The sequence below is a fragment of the Pan troglodytes genome, chromosome 4, assembly GCF_028858775.2.
Source record: "Pan troglodytes isolate AG18354 chromosome 4, NHGRI_mPanTro3-v2.0_pri, whole genome shotgun sequence".
NCBI lineage: Eukaryota > Metazoa > Chordata > Mammalia > Primates > Hominidae > Pan > Pan troglodytes.
Window position 1 is genome coordinate 10,954,625 of NC_072402.2, and position 19,611 is coordinate 10,974,235.

Sequence of the window (19,611 nt, forward strand, 5' to 3'; positions counted from 1 at the left end):
AGATTTTGAGAAGAAAGAAATTAATAACTAGTTATCCAATCAAGGACAACTGGACTGTAGTTTTCTTGGTTTGGTTTTCATAAGCTACATTATAGAACTATAATTAGTAAGACTCAATAATTCAACATTGTCATTTGACACCATTTCAGAAAAACTCTCAAGCCATGTTTCCCTCTGCTCTGACAATACAGTGACCAAAGGTAAGGGGGTGGGGCGGCGGGGGGCAGTGAGGGCTCAGTTCCAAGACTGCCCCACCCCTTAGACACAAGCAGCAAGTTCAGGCCTGTAGAGCTTTCTTTTTTTTCTTTTTCTTTTCGGTTTTTTTTTTTTTTTTTTTTGGAGATGGAGTCTCACTCTCTCACCCAGGCTGGATTGCAGTGCACGATCTCCGCTCACTGCAAACTCCGCCTCCCAGGTTCAAGCGATTCTCCTGCCTCAGCCTCCCAAGTAGCTGGGACTACAGGTGCCCGCCACTATGCCCGGCTAATTTTTATATTTTTAGTAGAGACGGGGTTTCACCATGTTCGCCAGGCTGGTCTGGGCTGACTTCTTATCTGGGCTGACTTCTTATCTGGGCTGTTTGTTCTATGAGGACCTAGGGATCATAGAAAATCCTGGCCATTCCAGGAAGCCTCTAATCTGAATGTTTTTACTTTATTTTCAGTTGACATCCATTTTGCAAAAGGAATGCTTACAGCCAGGCGAGCAGTCCTCTAGGCTGATCCTGCAAGGTTATTCTCCTACAGGAGAGGCCCCGTGTGTGTCGAAGGCTGGACTCCTGCCCAGACCCTCCACGTGGGCACAGCAGCCAGGCCACGCCTTGTGCCAGGGGCCAAGTCCACAATGGGCAGGGCGAACAGTTTCTACCCTGGCAAGTCTCAGGGAACATACCCTTGACTCTCAACTAACTGTACTGTATTTCTGTATATACCTTTCAGGATTTTAGCTTCCTCCTGCAAATGCACTGTAAACCAAAAATAAAATTCCAAGCGTCCCAACTAACTGAATGGACCTCTCCTCTTGGCCAAGGCGATTCCAAAGAAACCTGTAAAACTAATTCAGGCCATGACAGGAAGGAGGGGCTAGGCTCAGTGGCTCATGCCTATAATTCCAGCACATTGGAAGGCCAAGGCTGGTGGATCACTTGAGGCAAGGATCCAAGACCAGCCTGGCCAACATGGTGAAACCTTGTCTCTACTAAAAAAAAAAAAAAAAAATTAGCCAGGCATGGTGGTGCACACCTGTAATCCCAGCTACTTGGGCGGCTGAGGCAGGAGAATCGCTTGAACCCAGGAGGTTGCAGCGAGACTCTGTCTCAAAAAAAAAAAAAAAAAGACAGGAAGGAGGAGTCCAACATACCTCATTATTCCCTCCTCCATTGAAGTTCAGGCACAAATGACCAGCATTAACATTCAAACAGAGGTCTCAAGACTGACGAAACAGACTTTTTGTAGAAATAAGGTATGAAATTCCAACCTGACTCAAATACAGCATCCAAGGATATAGACAGCAGGCCCTGAAACAAATCAAGTATTTTACCCCAAAATATTTTCGACGTATTTTGAAACAGCCCTGCAAAGCTATCTCTTGTAGGGGAAACTTACGTTCTGTAGAGAATCCCCTTCCCTTTCCAGGTCTCTTTCTGATCCTGAAAAGATTACCTGAGAGTCTGGCAGCTTTTAAAGGTCTGAACAGAAAACATTTGCTATCTATTGCCTCTAAGGGTAGCCATCTATGAGACTTCACCTACATAATAAGAACTTTGGTCTCTCAAACCTCTTATCTTAACCCAGACCCTCCTTTCTATTGATTCCAGGTCTTTCATTATTAATTTAACTCTTTCAACCAAGCACCAATCAGAAAATCTTTGAATCCCCCTGTGACCTGTAAGCTACCACCCTGACCCTGCCATCCCCGACCTTTGAGTTGTCCCACCTTTCCAGACTGAACCAATGTATACCTCACATGTATTGATCGAGTTCCTATGTCTCCCTAAATGTATAAAACCAAGCTGTAACTCAGCCACCTTGGGCACATGTTCTCAGGCCCTCTGGGGGCTGTGTCATGGGTCATGGTCCTCACATTTGGCTCAGAATAAACCTCTTCAAACATCTTACAGAGTTTGACTTCCTTCTGTCAACAACACATGTATTTATTAAAAGATAATTTTCAGAAAGAAGTAAAACCATCACTCTTCAACAGATATAAAAACAACATTGAGGATTGTACTCTACTTGAACAACAGGAAAAAACTAACAGATGTTCTAACAGGCTTGAAGGAAAATCAAAAGAGCACAAATGCATGTGCTGGAAAGTGTAAACTAAAAACTCTAAGCCCCCAACCAACTGACTGGATCATCTCTTCACCAAGGAGACCCCAGAATAACCTTAAAAACTGAGTTATTGGCCATATAACTCAGTTATATAGTTATGGGTTGGGGGATCACACACCTCTCATTATCCGCCCCTGACTCACTAACCACCATGAGGCTTTCTTTTCTAAAGGCTAAACAGAAACTAGCCTCTTCAAACAACCCCACACTGATATCACCCAGCCTCATGACGCTGCCCTCCTTTTTGCCTGATAACAAAACATCAACCATGACATGGTTCTGGCCTGTCTACAGAGGGTGCACAGTAAGGATTTTTGTGTCCTCTGCTTCAGCTTTTAACAACAGAGGGCCAAAAATACCACCCTTGGATCATGCTAACGCAGTCATTTTTTGAACATGGCTCCCATGAAGAGGCAAAAAGCTCAATTGCCCACGTACACTGTTCTCCTTCAAAAATATTCATGGCTGAGAACAGTGGCTCATGCCTATACTCCCAACACTTTGGGAGGCCAAGACAGGAGGATCACTTGAGTCCAGGAGTTCAAGACCTGCCTGGGCAACACATGGAGACCCCATCTCTACAAAAAAAAAAAAAAAAATTAGAAAATTAGCCAGGCTTGGTGGCACACACCTGTGGTCCCAGCCTTTTAGGAGGCTGAGCTAGGAGGATCACTTGGGCCCAGGAGGTCAAGACTGCAGTGAGCCAATGATCATGCCACTGCACTCCAGCCTGGGGGACAGAATGAAACCCTGTCTCAAAAATATTAGCTAATTCATTATTTTAAAAATTCATAACCCCTCCTATAGCTTATTGAATCTGTGTGTTTGGCCACACTGTTCAGCACAGATCCCTGTACTATTCTTCCCACACTGGAAGGGTCTGTTTCCAGCTTCTGGCCAGAGACTACACTTCCCAGCCTGTCAGAATGGCCGCTTTGCAGGCTGCAACACTTTATGAGAAATAAAGCTCTCTTTTTCCAAATTTATGAAACTCATCATTCTTTAGTTGACAAAAGAAATGTTGAGATGAATTGCAAATGAAGACAAAATATCCTTTTGGCCAAACGCAGTGGCTCACACCTGTAATCCCAGCACTTTGGGAGGCTGAGGCAAGAGGATTGCTTGAGACTGGGAGTTAGAGACCAGCCTAGACAACATGTTTTTTTTTTTTTTAACTTTTTTCCACAGGAGGGGAAAGAGTCCATTAATTCTGCATGGAAACGGGATAGAATTTACAGATCTATCAGATCTGCCACTTACTCCTAAAAATGGCTCAACTACAATGAATGGAGCTGGAATCAGACAGCCCACAGGGTGTGCTATAGACATGGGTACTTTTCCACTGAGGCACTTCTTACACATGATGAGGTCCTTTATTGTGAGTAAGAAGGTTTCCTTTTCCTCCTGTGCTGGGGCAGGACTGTGTGTCTGAGATGCATGACAGAGTCCTCGTTACACATGCTGTCAATAAAGGCTTTTCTGTATCATGGCAGATGTGTTTGGGGCCACCTTCTGGTCATCCCCAGGTCAGTTCTGTGGTCTCCACTGGTGAGGTCTCTGGAAATCAGGACGCTTTTCCTAGCTCTGTGGAGTGCCCTGCAGGACACCCTGGTGGCCATGTTCGTCGGCAATGCCCACACTGGCCACCAGCACAAATGCATGATTCCCCATAGACATTGCTGCAAGGTGCTGCATATGTGTGAATGACTTCTATGTGATGGTACACACAGGAGAGGAGCATATGGAATTGGAATTTGCAGATCAAATACTCAACAGTGATCCCCATGGGTTTTGATGTGTAATTTTCCAGAGAGACTTGCTTGTGTGAGGCAGAGCTGGAGGGGCCACAAGAGTCACTCTGTAGGGGTGAAGGAGCCTCACTCTGCCTAACACAAGCATGTCCCTCTGGAAAATTACACATCAAAACCCATGGGGATCACTGTTGAGTGTTTTTTGTTTTTTGTTTTTTGTTTTTTTTGAGACGGAGTCTCACTTTGTTGCCCAGGCTGGAGTGCAATGGTGCAATCTCCGCTCACTGCAACCTCTGCCCCACTGGTTCAAACGATATTCCTGCCACAGCCTCCTGAGTAGCTGGGATTATAGGCACATGCCACCATGCCTGGCTAATTTTTGTATTTTAGTAGAGACTGGGTTTCACCATGTTGGCCAGGCTGGTCTCAAACTCCTGACTTCAGGATACATCCACCTCGGCCTCCCAAAGTGCTAGGATTACAGGCATGAGCCACTGTGCCCAACCTTACAGTTGAGTGTTTGATCTGCAAATTCCAAGGGTATGCTCCTTTCCTGTGTGTACCTTCACAAGGCACTCCTTTACTCCGTATACATTTGCACTTCTTGACTTCTTTTTTGAACCAGTTACAACATCTGCCTATTTCTCTCTTTAATGAATAAAATAAAATATTTGTCACTTTTATATCTGTATAAAAGTCATGATTTCACCTTTGGCTGAAAATTATCTTTTAACAATGTAATCAAACATTCCCTTTCTAACACTGGCAGTCAGACAGGTAAGAGAGGTGATAAAGTATGGTGAGGGTGTGGTTTTCCTGATTTCACGCCCTAAGGATTCAAATAACTCACAAGTCAGACTTCCAGGCACAACGCAGTTCTCCAACAGAAATAGAGAAAACAGATTTTGACAAGCAAAAGGGACTGGTGCAGTTGGGATTATAACAAGCAGGGAAGTCTAGGAATACATCTCCAGCCTCCTGGGAGAGCCCGAGCCCGAGCCCGGAGGGGGCAGAGAGCAGGAGGAGGGAGGTCTGGGGGAAGAGAGGTCTGCAAAGTAGGGGAAGGGAAGGCCAGGAGGGAGGGAGGCGCAGTGGGGAGGAGAGGAGAGAAGGGAGGAATACATTTCTGGACGCTTTAGAAATTTAGAAATAGAAACCACGTGGAAGTGCATCCAGGGCTCAGGGTTACAGAGGACCCCAAGACAACACAGGAAAGTGGGGTCTAATGGGAAAGGCACGAGGTTTCTCCTTTACTGCTTAAACATTGTAGGAACTTGCATGGCAAGTGATTTTCAATCTTGCAGCAGGGAAGGCAGGGCCAGTACTTATCCTTAGATGATTCTACAAACATCAAACTTCTCCAAATATTTATTTTTCAGCAGCCATGCTTGTATTTTCCAAGTGTCTATGGTCGAGATAGCATGAATTAGGAAGCTACCTGGATGAGCCCACAATGGCCCTCTTAGACATGCCAACGACGCCCCTGCAGAATCTGCTTTTTCTCTGGCTGTTCCTAGGCCTGGATAGGGTTCCCAGGCCTGGACAGGATTCCCCGGATACCGGCGAGGCTCATTACCAACCACTTTATTTTAAATGGGCTTTGAAAACAACAGGTGGCATCTTCCATCAGCACACCACACGGCTGTGGGGTGTAAACTGTCCAGTCGTTCCTGGCACACCTACCCAGCGTTTAGGATGCCCCACTTTTAGATCCATAGACCCAGCACCTCTCTTCTTAATACCCACCCTAAAGAAAAGCTGTCGAATGTGGATGCTGATTTAGTTGCAAATATGCTCAGTTTTTTAATAGTTTTATATTAGTAAAAACGCTACAACCAGAATGTCTCGCTGCAGGAAGAGAGTTACAAGGAGTATTTAACGGCATGGAGGAAAGGCTCCTCCGTGCTAAATGGCCAAAACGAACGCAAGTTTGCATACGGTGTGATTTCCACTACGTCTTTAAAATGCATGGCGAAACACCTACAGGAAAATACCAAAATGTAAACAGCGGCTGCTTCGGACGCATGGGATCGTGGAGGCTGCTGTTCTGCAAGGACAACGTATCACTTTTATGAAAGTCAGCTTCCGAAAACGGACTGTGGGAAGTTCCTTACCCGTGCACGCGGCAAAGACCTTCTTTGCCATAGTCAGAACACACGCGGGAGTTCAGAGGAGCGGGGCCCGGGCTTGTGTGGGCTTGTGTGCCCCGGGGACGCGCACGTACCTTGTCCCGTGGCCTGAGACTGCGCTGCACCGCGCGGAGGCCGAACCCAGAGGAGGCGGCGTGGCGCCGGGCGGGGACGCGAGAGGGACGTGGACGCGGCGACCGAGGACGCGGGGATCCCTGCGGGACCAGTGGCTCCAGTCGTAGCCTCCTGGGAGAGCCAAGCCCGGAGGGGGCGGAGAGGTGGAGGAGGGAGGCCTGGGGGAAGAGAAATCTGCAAAGTCGGGGAAGGGAAGGAAGGCCAGGAGGGAGGGAGGCGCAGTGGGGAGGAGACGAGAGAAGGGAGGGAGGGAAGTGTGAGGGGAGGGGAAGAAGTGGGGTGGTCGGAGGGTGGGGTAGGGAGGAAGAGGGAGGGAGAGATGGGAGAGGCTCCAAGATAAAGAAAGGTGCAGGGAGAGGGGGTGGGAGGGAGGGAACCGCAGAGAGGAAGGGAGAAGAGAATCAGGAAGCCTTGAGGGAGGAGGCAGGGAGGCCAGGAGAAGGAAGACAGCCAGCCTTCTGTGAGATTTACGTGCGTGCCTGGCTTCCAAGACAAGTAACTTCTGTTGTAAATACAAATTAAGCTATTTTTTGTTTAGTTTATTTTATTTTATTTTAGAGATAGGGTCTTATTCTGTCACCCAGGCTGGAGTGCAGTGACACAATCATAGATCACTGGAGCCTCGAACTCCTGGCTTCAAGTGATCCTCCCCTTCAGCCTCCCAAAGTGCTGGGATTACAGGTGTGAGCCACCATGCCCAGCCACAATTTTTTTTTTTTTTTTTTTTTTTGAGATGGAGTCTCACCCTGTTGCCGAGGCTGGAGTGCAGTGGCACGATGTCAACCTCAACCTCACTGCAACCTCCACCTCCCGGATTCAAGTGATTCTCCTGCCTCAGCTTCCCCAGTAGCTGGGATTATAGGCACGCACCACCACGCCCAGCTAATTTTTGTGTTTTCAATAGAGACGGAGTTTTACCGTGTTGGCCAGGCTGGTCTCGAACTCCTGACCTCAAGTGTTCCACCTGCTTCGGCCTCCCAAAGTGCCGAGATTACAGGCGTGAGCCACCGCACCCGGCCCCAGCCCCAAATTAAGCCTTTTTTAAAAAAGAAATTAATACACGTTTCATACTTGCCTCCTCCTTCGTATTTTCTCTGGTCATCTGCCCAAGGTTATGACAACAGCTTCAACTTGGCTGCAGAAGCACACCCCTGTGGCTCACTCAAACTGGAAACATACAGGAAAAGGGAATTCTAGGAATATAGCTCAGCCTGGACAAATGGGCACATTAAAAAGCCATTGCACCATGGTGGCCGCACTTCCTGCCATCCCCACTGCAAAGGTGTTGTTATGGACTGAATGTTTGTGTCCCCTCCAAAATTTGTACGTTGAAATCCTAACCACCCCGCCCATGGTGGTATTTGGAGGCGGGGCCTTTGGGAGATGCTTAGGTCATGAGGGTGGAGCCCCCAAGAATGGGATTTGTGCCATTACAAAAGAGGCAAGGGAGCTTGCTTCCTCATCTCTATGCCAGGAAGAGGACACTCACCAAGAACCCAATCCTGCTGGCCCATCCCAGACTTCCAACTTCCAGAACTATAAGAAATAAATGTTGTTTAAGCTACCCAAGTCTATCTATGATGTTTTTGTTGTTGTTGTTGTTGCTGTTTTTGAGACAGAGTCTCGCTGTGTCGCCCAGGCTGGAGTGCAGTGGTGCCATCTCGGCTCTCTGCAACCTCCGCCTCTCGGGGTCAAGCAATTCTCCTGCCTCAGCCTCCTGAGTAGCTGAGACTACAGACATGTACCACCATGCCCAGCTACTTTTTGTATTTTTAGTGGAGATGGGGTTTCACCATGTTGGTAAGGATGGTCTCAAACACCTGACTTCAGGTGATTCACTGGCCTCGGCCTCCCAAAGTGCTGGGATTACAGGCGTGAGCCACCTCGCCCAGCCTGGTGTTTTTGTTATAGCAGCCCAAACGGACTAAAACAGTGTTTTCCTGCTAGAGATACACTAATTTTCTTTCAGACAGGATCTTTCAAAACCCAGTCTGAAACATCTGCAGTTGAATTATTTTATGGGCTTGGAATTTCTCTAAAATAATGGTTAGGGATTTTTTAAACATCAGAATAATTTAAAAAGTTACCAAAGTGTTATTACCCAGAACAAATTCAGGGTCAGCGCCAAAGAAAAAAATTTATTTACTTTTTTTGAGACAGGGTCTCACTCTGTCACCCAGACTGGAGAGCAGTGGAACGATCACAGCTCACTGCAGCCTCTACTTCCCTGGGCTCAGGTGATCCTCCCACCTCAGCCTCCTAAGTAGCTGGGACTACAGGCATGTCACCCAATTAAGTTTTTGTTTGTTTGTTTGTTTGTTTTTGTTTTTGTAGAGACGGGCTTTCGCCCTGTTGCCCAGGCTGAAGAAAAATTCTTGTTTCCATCCTACAACGCGCAAATTGCTTGTGACACCTAAAAGGACAATTTTTCAACTTCACCAATTTTAGTGACAAACTCCATGGAAAATTAATCACACAAGTGATTATTTAACCTAGGCTCTTAAAAAAATTAAGTTTCCTTCTTACAGAAACTCTCAGCAGAAATGAACTCTAAGATTTCATGGAGTTCCCTATAAATTAAAGAGCTATGACTCAGCGTTTGCTGCTCATTACCCCTCCAAAGTTATCTTTATTTTTCATTATAAAATAGGTAACTAAATTCCAGGGACAGAATGAGTTCAAGCTGAATTAACAAACAGGGCAAGGTCAAAGTTAAACAAAATTGCTGACTCTGCTCAAACTCCTGTGATTTACACTGACCTTGAAGGCAAGGCCAGGAAAAGTATTCCTTGGAATTGCTCCTCTAAAGACGCTTGGAACAAAATCAGAAAAAGTGCTGCTGTGTTTCAGAACATCTCAAAATAATACCTGAGGGCACACATATTCTATGTCATCTGTTACCATTTCCTGGCCGTGCTGCTGACTCAGCCTCCAGCACTCCTTGGTGGAGCTGCAGGGAGCCCGCTGGGAAAGCGCTGAATCCTGTGCACAGGGCAGGCACTGCTGGTGAAGACAGGTGAGAGGCTGGGTAGGTGATTTCTAGAAGGTTCTTGAGCACCAGTCAGCCATCTTGTCATCCCCAGATAGAAAGCTTAAATTTGCTTTTTTTTTTCACTTTTTATTAATGAAAATGTACAAACATATAGAAAGGTAGAAAGAAGAATACAATTAATTCCCATATACCCCAGGCCTAAATATAATTATCTTTAGTATTTTGCTAAACTTGCTTCATCAATTTTTTTTCAAAAGTGTAGAAATTATAGACAATCTGACATTTTACCCCTTAATAATTTTGTAGTAGTCAGCCTCCAAGATGACTCATAACGTGCCCTGCCTCTGAGAAATCACAACCCTATGTAGTCTCCTACACTTACCATGGTTGGTCTGTGTGACCAATAGTATACCAACATAGTGATGGTGTATTAGTCTGTTTTCATGCTGCCAATAAAGACATACCCGAGACTGGGCAATTTACAAAAGAAAGAGGTTTAATGGGCTTACAGTTCCACGTGGCTGGGGAGGCCTCACAATCATGGTGGAAGGCAAGGAGGAGCAAGTGACATCTTATGTGGATGGTGGCAGGAAAAGAGAGCTTGTGTAGGGTAACTCCTTCCTATAATACGATCAGATCTTGTGAGACTTACTCACTATCATGAGAACAGCATGGGAAAGACCTGCCCCCAGGCCAGGTGCCGTGGCTCACGCCTGTAATCCCAGCACTTTGGGAGGCCAATGCGGCCAGATCACCTGAGGTCAGGAGTTTGAGACCAACCTGACCAACATGGTGAAACCCCGTTTCTACTAAAAATACAAAAAATTAGCTAGGCATGGTGGTGGGTGCCTGTAATCCCAGCTACTCAGGAGGCTGAGGCAGAAGAATCTCTTGAACCCAAGAGGGGGAAGTTGCAGTGAGCTGAGATTGCACCACTGCACTCCAGCCTGGGTAACAAGAGCAAAACTCCATCTAAAAAAAAAAAAAGAAAGACCTGCTCCCAGGATTCATTACCTCCCATCGGGTCCCTCCCACAACACACAGGAATTCAAGATGAGATTTGGGTGCGGACACAGCCAAACCATATCAGATGGTACGTCTCTTCCAACATTAGATTAGAGAAGACTCTGGGACTTCCACCTCTCTCTTCTCTCTCTCTCTCTCTTTCTGTGTGTGTGTTTCTGTGTGTCTGTGTGTGTGTGTGTCTAGCTTTCTCTCTCAGATCACATGCTGTAGAGGAAGTCAGCTCCCAGCCATGTCTTGAGTAGCCTCTGGAGCAAAGAAATCTGTGACCCACAGCCATGTTCCTGGGCCATCCTGGACAAGAATCCTTCAGCCTCAGCCAAGTGTCAGATGCTATAACCCCATGGTAACCTCCTGAGAGACCCTGAGCCAGAAACTCCAACTAAGCCACTCCCAGACTCCTGAACCTCAAACTGTGCAAGATAATAATGTTTATTGTTGTGAGCTGCTAAGTTTTGGGCTAAATTGTGACACAGCGATTGTTAGTTCACACAGATGTTGATACCTTTGATACCTGGAAGTGGGGTGCTGCTATGACAACACTTCATGTGTGATAGTGACTTTGGAACTGTGGCTTTGGATCATCGAGAGTGTTAGTGAAAGCCTTGATTTACCCGAAAAAACCTGTTGATAAAAGATTCACGTCTTTTGTTTTTGTTTTGTTTTTTAGAGACAGGGCCTCACGCTGTTGCTCAGGCTGCGGTGGCATGGTCATAGCTCTTTGCAGCTTCAAACTCCTGAGCTCAAGGGATCCTCCTGAGTCAGCCTCCCAAAGTGCTGGATTACAGGCACATGCCACCACACTGGGCCTAAGACTCGGATCTTTAAAGATTGCAAGTGAGCACTTGTAGGAAAGTGAGGTCAATGAACTAGAACCTGGAGGAAGGGGGTCCTTGTTATGCAGTGGCAGACAGTTTGGCAATGCTGTTGACTGCAGTTATGTAGACAGAAGCAAATTAGCTGGGTAATCTGGCCAAGGAGATCTTCAATTGGTGTTTAAAGTACTACCTAGTTTTTTCTAATTCCTTCTAGTAAGATGCTAGAAGATAGGTCAACAAAAGGAAAGACAGTTAAATATAAATGAATTAGAACTGGATAGTTCTGGAAATTCTCAGTCTGCCTAGATGGCAAATGTATTAGGCCGTTCTTGCACTGCTATAGAGAAATACCTGGGCCAGGTGTGGTAGCTCACACCTGTAATCTCAGCACTTTGAGAGGATCACAAACAAAACAGGAGGATCACTTGAGCCCAGGAGTTTAAGACCAGCCTGGGCAAGGTAGTGAGACTCCGTCTCTACAAAAAAGTGAAAAAATTAGCTGGGTGTGGTGGTGCATGCCTATAGTCCCAGCTACTTGGAAGACTGAGGTGGGAGGATTGCTTGAGCAAAGGAGTTCAAGGCCGCAGTGAGCCAAGATCACACCACTGCACTGCAGCAATAGTCAGGCTCTGTCGCTCAAGATGGAGTACAGTGGCATAATCTTGGCTCACTGCAGCCTCAACCTCCCAGGCTCAAGTAATCCTCCCACTTTAGCCTCCCGAGGAGCTGGGAATATAGGTGCAACCACCACACTCAGCTGTTTTTAAAATTTCCTTGTAGAGAGAGGGTTTCACCATGTTGCCCAGGCTGGTCTCGAACTCCTGGGCTCAAGCTATCTGCCCGCCTTGGCCTATCAAAGTGTTGGGACCACAGCACCTGGCCGTCAGACACTTACACAAGCAGATCTCATGGGAACTCAGAACAAGATCTCACTTATCAGCAAGAGGATGACTCGAGCCATCCATGAGCTTCAGTTTTGAATCACCCCCATGATCCAAACTCTTCCCTCCTACCAGGCCCCACCTCAAACACTGAGGATTATATTTCAACATGAGATTTGGGTGGGGACAAATATCCAAACTATATTAGCAAATTATGAAACAATTAAGAAATGGCTTCTAAGCAAAGATCAAATGCAGGTCCTGCCAGAAAAACTGTGGTCCAAGATGAACCCTTAGGTGTGACTGTAAGATTCCAAAGAGATATAAGGTGGCATCTCAGAGTACCACTGAGTCAGACAAAGGGCCTGCTCTATAGAGTAAAGGTGCACCCCACAGCCTCTCTCAATCAAAGGAGAGTGCTTCTAGGAAGCTTAGGGGCTTTGTCCCTCAGCTGTCTGCAGAAGCCAAAGGTAGAGAACAGATTTGTGGGTGTTGCATTTGTCTATGGAGTGAACCCCAATAAAATTCACAGCAAATCCATAGTTTAAGAGAATTGTATATACGGAAATGTTACCAGCTTGGACTGAAAGGAACAGAAATAATACAACCTAAAAAGAAGACCTTATTTGTTACTTATTTTGGGGGGAGGGGACAGGGTCTTGCTCTGTCAATCAGGCTGGAGTGCAGTGGCACGATCTTGGCTCACTGCAGCCTGGACCTCCTGGGCTAAAACAATCCTCCCACCTCAGCCTCCCCAGTAGCTGGGACTACTGGCACATGTCATCATACCTAATTAGCCATGTCATCATGGCTAATTTTGTTTTTATTTTTTGTAGCAATGAGGGTTTCACTATGTTGCCCAGGCTGGTCTCGAACTCTTGGGCTGAAGTGATCCTTCCACCCCAGCCTCCCAAAGTGCTGGGATTACAGGAATGAGCTACAATGACTGGCCAAAAAGAAGACCCTAAAAATTCTACTGTCAAGCAGTGGACTGAGGCTGCTCCTCAGCCACACACATGACACCTTTTTTTCTCCCTTTGTGAACAGGGGCGTCTGGAGTAGTTATTCTGTGTTCTCTTACATGTTCAATTGGGGAGGGAGAGGCAGAGGTAGACAGACAACCTATCAAGAAGAATTATAATGTAGAAACTGTATTTAAGGAAATAAAGTCCCACCTGGACTTGATTTAGATGATCTGGAGATGGAACTGATGCTACAATAGGATAAGCCTTTGGGGAACTTTGGAAGGAGTTGATGGTATTTTGCATGTGGGAAGGATGTGAACCTTTGGAGACCAGAAGGTGGACTGTGGCTGTCTGCTGGCTGGCCTGTACTGATTCTCACCTTCTAGCAGTCATACCCTTCAGTAGTCCCCAACCCCGCTGTGCCTCATCGCACCATAGTTTGTCTGTGAGACCAATGACATGCAACAGAAGTAATGTGCTATGGTTTGAATGTTTGTCCCCGCCAAAGCTCACGTTGAAATTTAATCCCAAATGTGGCAGTGCTCAGAGGTGGGGCCTTTAGGAGGTGATTGGGTCATGAGGGCAAAATGGATCAATCCATTCATGGATTCATGAATTTATCTTGGGAGTGAAACTGGTGGCTTTATAAGAAGAGGAAGATCTACCTGAGCTAGCACGCTCAGTCTCCCTGCCGCCTGATGCCCTGCGCTCCTTGGGACTCTGCAGGCTCCACCAGCAAGAAGGCCCTCGCCAGATGCAGCCCCTCAACTCTGGACTGCTTGGCCACCATAACTGTAAGAAACAAGTTCTTTTACTTTGCAAATTACTCAGTTTTAAGTGTTCTGTTATAAGCTACAGAAAAACGGATAAAACATAACAGGCTGTCACTTCTGATGTTAACTTATTTTTATAAGTGGCTTCATCTTGGCCTCTATTTTCCACTCTCGCTCCCTCTGTCAGATCACTTGCTCTGGGAGGTGCCAGCAGCCCTGTGAGGAGGCCCACGTGGTGAAGAACTGAGGCTGCTGGCCAGAGCCAGCCATGAGCAGAGGCTTCTTTCCAGGAGCCATATGGCTGGGTCATCTTGGACACAAATCCTCCAGCCCCAGTGAAGTTTCAGATGACTGCAGCTCTGGCCAACATCTTGATGGTCACTTCCTGAGAGACCCTGTGCCAGAACCATGGGCTAAGCCACCCCCAGATTCCTGACCCTCAAAAACTGTATGAAATACTACATATGCGTGTTTTACATCACTAAGTGTATTAAGCATGTGTTTCTTTTTCTTTTCCTTTTTCTTTTCTTTTTTTTTTTTTTTGAGATGAAGTCCCACTCTGTCACCCAGGCTGGAGTGCAATAGCACGATCTCGCCTCACTGCAACCTCTGTCCCCTGGGTTTAGCAACTCTCCCACCGTCAGCCTCCCAAGTAGCTGGGACTACAGGCACGCACCACCACACCCGGCTAATTTTTTTGTATTTTTAGTAAAAACGGGGTTTCACCATGTTGGCCAAGCTGGTTTTGAACTCTTGACCTCAAGTGATCTGCCCGCCTCGGCCTCCCAAAGTGCCGGGATTACAGGCCTGAGCCACCACGCCTGGCCCGAGCCACCACGCCTGGCCCAAGCATGTGTTTCTGATTTTTTCACAGGGGGGGCCTTGCTGACCCTGGAAAGGCTGCCCTTCCTGGGGCTGGCCAGTTCCTACTGGAGAGAGTGCCTGCCTTTCAAATGCCAACCAACCAATCCAGAGCCCCTACTGCACCACCTCCTTCACTGAGCTCTCACACTGTTGCAGGACTTCTCCTTAGTTCAGCTAAAGATGGAGTCCTTATCACACAGGCACGAAAATTGAGGCTTGCAGACAATTGAAGAGTGAGAAAAACGGGGTTTATTGGGCAAAAAGAAAAAATTGGGAAAGAGAGACTTTTAGCAAAGCAAGAGAGCGTGCTTCCTGCCTGTGGGCTTCCCGCCTCGCAGATTGAATTCCAGTTTCCACACAGGAAGAGGAGGGGCCAAGCTCCTCCCCTCCGCAAACTGCGCGAACTACTGTGGCTCCACTCCAGTGCGCAGGTAGGTCCGAGGCTCTGCCAGGGAGCCCTTCCCACCTGGCTGCCTCATCAGGGCTCTCAGGGCCACTATCCACCTGCACTAATGACTCTAGGGCCAGGTACCAGACAACTAGAGTTGGCCCTTATGCCCCGGAGCCTGCCGAAAGTACTCAGACTCACCAATCCTACTCCTGCTTATCCTGCCTTACCCATTCCTATTCAAAAACCACAGTCAAGCCTCTTGTTCACATTTGCCCTGCTCCTTCTGCTTCTTGACCCACCACGGTGCTTCCCAGTGTAGCCACTTGTGGCATAGTGTGTTTCTTTTTCTATCTTTTTTTTTTTTTTTTCTGAGACACAGTCTTGCTCTATGTCCCTGGCTGCCAGGCTGGAGTGCAGTGGCCCGATCTCAGCTCACTGCAACCTCCGGCTCTCGGATTCAAGCGATTCTCCTGCCTTAGCCTCCCAAGTAGCTGGGATTACAGGCGCCCGCCACCACGCCCGGCTAATTTTTGTATTTTTAGTAGAGACAGGGTTTCACCATGTTGGCCAGGCTGGTCTCGAACTCCTGATCTCAAGTCATCCACCTGCCTCGGCCTCCCAAAGTGCTGGCATTACAGGCGTGAGCCACCGCACCCAGCAGGTTTTGGTTCTTTTATCTCTGTAGTCTTTTTTAACCTAAGTAACCCCTTTGGTGATTTTAATTCTAAAATATGTCCACAATGCTTTTTCCCTTCCTTCCTTCCTTCCTTCCTTCTTTCCTTTCTTTCTTTCTTTCCTTCCTTCCTTCTTTCTTTCTTCTCTCTCTTTCCTTCTTTCTTTCTTTTCTATTTCTTTCTCTTTCTTTCTCTCTCTCTCCTCTCTCTCTTTCCCTTCCTCCCTTCCTCTCTCTTTCTCTTTCTTTCTCTCTCTCCTCTCTCTTTCCCTTCCTCCCTTCCTCTCTCTTTCTCTTTCTTTCTCTCTCCTCTCTCTCTTTCTCTTCCTCCCTTCCTCCCTCTCTCTCTCTCTCTCCCTCTCTCCCTCTCCCCCTCTCCCCCTCTCCCCCTCTCCCCCTCTCCCCGCTCTCTCTCCCTCTCCCTCCCTCTCTCTCTCCCTCTCTCTCCCTCTCTCTCTCCCTCTCTCTCCCTCTCTCTCTCTCTCTCTTTCGTGACAGGGTCTCACTCTATCGCCCAGGCCAGAGTTCAGTGGCATGTGCCATGATCTCAGCTTATGGCAACCTGTTCCTCCCGGGTTCAAATAATTCTCCTGCCTCAGCCTCCCGAGTAGGTGGGATTACAGGCATGCACCACCACACCTGGCTACCTGGCTAATTTTTATAATTTTAGTAGAGAGGGGTTTCACAGTGTTGGCCAGGCTGGTCTGAAACTCCTGGCCTCAAGTGATCCGCCTCAGCCTCCCAAAGTGCTGGGATTACAGGTGTGAGCCACCGCACCAGGCCCCACAAATGCTTTGATTCTCTGCATTCAAAAGACACAGCTTCCCCTTGAGTGTGGGCCGTACTTAGTGAGTCACTTCTAATAACTAGAATCTGGCAAAAGTAAAAGCCTGTGCCTTCCGGGACTAGGTCATAAAAAGCATGTGGCTTTCCCCTTGATTTCTCTTGGGCCACCTTGTGAGCTGTTGTTTACTGGTGTTTTAAGTGTTGGAGTAACTTATTACTCAGCAATAGATAACTGAGACAGTGTCCATTTAACTCACTCCTTTACCATATTTCCTGTGAACCAGAAATTAAATGTAGAGGCTAGATTAGTTTCAGGTTAAACATTTTTGACAAGAATATTTATAGACTGTCTTAAGAACTTCCTGTCACAATAAATCAGGAGGTACATGCTAGATACTCTACTATTAGTGGTGTTAAGTTTGATCACTTGGTTCCATTACTAAACATCTCATACCACGTGGCAGAGTAGATTATTGCCCAGAAATCCTCCCTGGCCCATCCAGTTCTCATAAGAGGGGTGTTTTTGCGATCTCACTGCTACTTGGCTCAGCCATGGGACTCGCTTTGGCCAATAGGATATTAGTATACATGATGCAAGTTGAGGCTTGAAGCATGCTAGTGTGCTTGGGCCTGCCTTCCTGTGTCTGCCATTACCACGAGAAGGGCTTCTCCCAGGCAGCTGTCCTCCCCTGAACCTGAGCCCCAGCCAGAGTCATCCCTTGAAGCAGCACTGTCCAGCCAAGCCCAGTCTACCTCAGCTGGCCTCCAGATCTGTGAAAATAAATAATGTTGTTTTCAGGCACTTCATTTTGGGTTGGTGTTTTTAGGCAGCACACACAGCCAAATGAGATTGCTGCTACATTCACCAGCCTGCTTTTCTCAGAGAATCAGCCTGCTGGTCCATAGGTGTGGGCATGCAGCTGCCATGTTTAGACAGCAAGATCCTGCCCCCGGGACCATGGTGGATCAGACTAGGGTGGGCACCTGATGTAAGTTAGACCTTTGATTTAGGGTGACAGTAAACTAGCTAGTGTGCCGGAATAGTAACAGATAAATGCAGGAGCCGTGGGTTGGCCATATTCTGCTAGGGAAGCAGGTCTAATGTGAGGAGAAACAATGAAGAAGATGAAAATTAGGGAGGGTCCTGCCAATGTTTTAGGTTCCGGCTCCCATCCCTTTCAGAGGCCCAGATCCACCCCGACCTTCAGTTCTAGCAAACTCCATCCTTAAAATTGTCCCTTTTACATTTCAGATAATGTCACTTGTCAACTGAGGAATGACGAGGTTCATAAACCTAGAAAGAAGAGCTTTCTTCTCATAAAGGGCTGCAGCCTGCAGGGCAGCCATTGTGACAGGCTGAGAAGCAGAGCCTCCAGCCAGAAGCCAGAAACAGACCCTTCCAGGGGCAGAAGAACAAGACAGGAATTTATGCTGAATGAGGTACCAAATACACACATTTGATAAGCTATGGGAGGAGCATTGAATATTGATGAGAAGAGACATAGGCACATGTGCAGTCGAGCTCCATGCCTCTCCCTGGGACCTGTGTTCAAAAAATGGCAGGGTTAGCATGATCCGAGGGTGGAGTTTTCAGGCCTCTGACATCAAAAGATGAGTCAGAGGACATGAAAATCCTCACTGTGCATCCTTTGGAGATCTGCCAGAACGACTTCGTGGCCAGCAGTCTCTTATCTAACTACTCCGCAGCTAGTAGTCCTCTTAACCAAGGATGCCGGTCAGTTATTTTGTCCAGACCACATGAGGGCAGGGCAGCATTAGCTGGCTGGTTGATACCAGGAGTGAAGCCTCTTTCCCAAGGGTTGGTTTCTGTTTAGACCCCTAGGAAGGAAAGCCTCATGGTCGTTATCCAGGGCATCGGGGTATAATGAGGCATGTCCAACCTTCCATACCATCATGGTCAGGAACTCAGTTTTCAAGGTTTCTCTGGGGTCCCCTTGGCCAGGAGGGAGTCTGGAGACCATCAGTTGCTTAGGAGGCTTAGAATTTCACTTTTATTTCTCATACTGGATTTCTAGCAACTTTTAAAAATTTTTTTGAGACAGGTTCTCACTGTGTTACCCAGGCTGGAGTGCAGTGGCTCGGTCTCCAGTGACGCAAGCTCCCTGCAACCTCTGCCTCCCAGGTTCAAGCGATTGTTATGCCTCAGCCTCTCCAGTAGCTGGGATTACAGGCGTGTGTCACTATACCTGACTAATTTTTGTATTTTTTAGTAGAGACAGGGTTTCACCATGTTGGCCAGGCTGGTCTCGAACTCCTGACCTCAAGTGATCCACCCACCTTGGCCTCCCAAAGTGCTGGGATTACAGGCATGAGCCACCACGCCCTGCCTGTATTTGCAATTTAAGATTCGTAATACACATGCCTGAACGAACTTCATGCAGATATGCCCCTGACCAGACCTATATTAATTTCTTGTGGCTGTCATAACAAATGACCAGAAGCTTGGTGGATTCAAACAACAGAAACATATTATTTCACAGTTCTGAAGACCGCAAGTCTGGCAGGGTGTGCCCCCTCTGAAGACTCTAGGGGAGTGTATTATTCTGATCTCACATTGCTATAAACAGCTACCTGTGGCTGAGTGCAGTGGCTCACACCTGTAATCCCAGCACTTTGGGAGGCTTAAGTGGGCGGATCACTTGAGATCAGAAGTTCGAGACCAGCCTGGCCAACATGGTGAAACCCCATCTCTACTAAAAATACAAAAAAAAAAAAAAAATTAGCTGGGTGCCATGGTGCATGCCTGTAATCCCAGCTACTCGGGAGGCTAAGGCAGGAGAATCGCTTGAACCCAGGAGGCAGAGGTTACAGTGAGCTGAGATCATGCCATTGTACTCCAGCCTGGACAACAAGAGTGAAACTCTGTCTCAAAAGAAAAGAAAAGAACTACCTGAGACTGAGTAATTTATGAAGAAAAGAGGTTTAATTGACTCACAGTTCCACAGGCTGTAGAGGAAGCATGGCTGGAAGGCCTCAGGAGACCTACAATCATGGTGGAAGGGGAAGGGGAAGCTGGCACATCTTCACCTGGCTGGAGCAGGAGAAGAGAGAGGGAAGGGGGAGGTGCCACACACTC

General features: G+C 47.2%; 1 protein-coding gene across 5 annotated transcripts in view; it reads right to left on the reverse strand.

Moving 5' to 3' along the window:
* Nucleotides 1-6,449, reverse strand: part of CMBL (carboxymethylenebutenolidase homolog) — a 28,453-nt gene extending 22,004 nt beyond the window's left edge. The window contains exon 1 of one of the 5 annotated variants that reach the window (XM_526833.9): nt 6,309-6,449. The gene's annotated coding sequence lies outside the window, so the exon portion shown is untranslated. The other 4 variants (XM_016952943.3, XM_016952944.4, XM_016952941.4 and 1 more) reach the window with 4 other exon arrangements.
* Between the last annotated feature and the right edge of the window lie 13,162 nt (nt 6,450-19,611).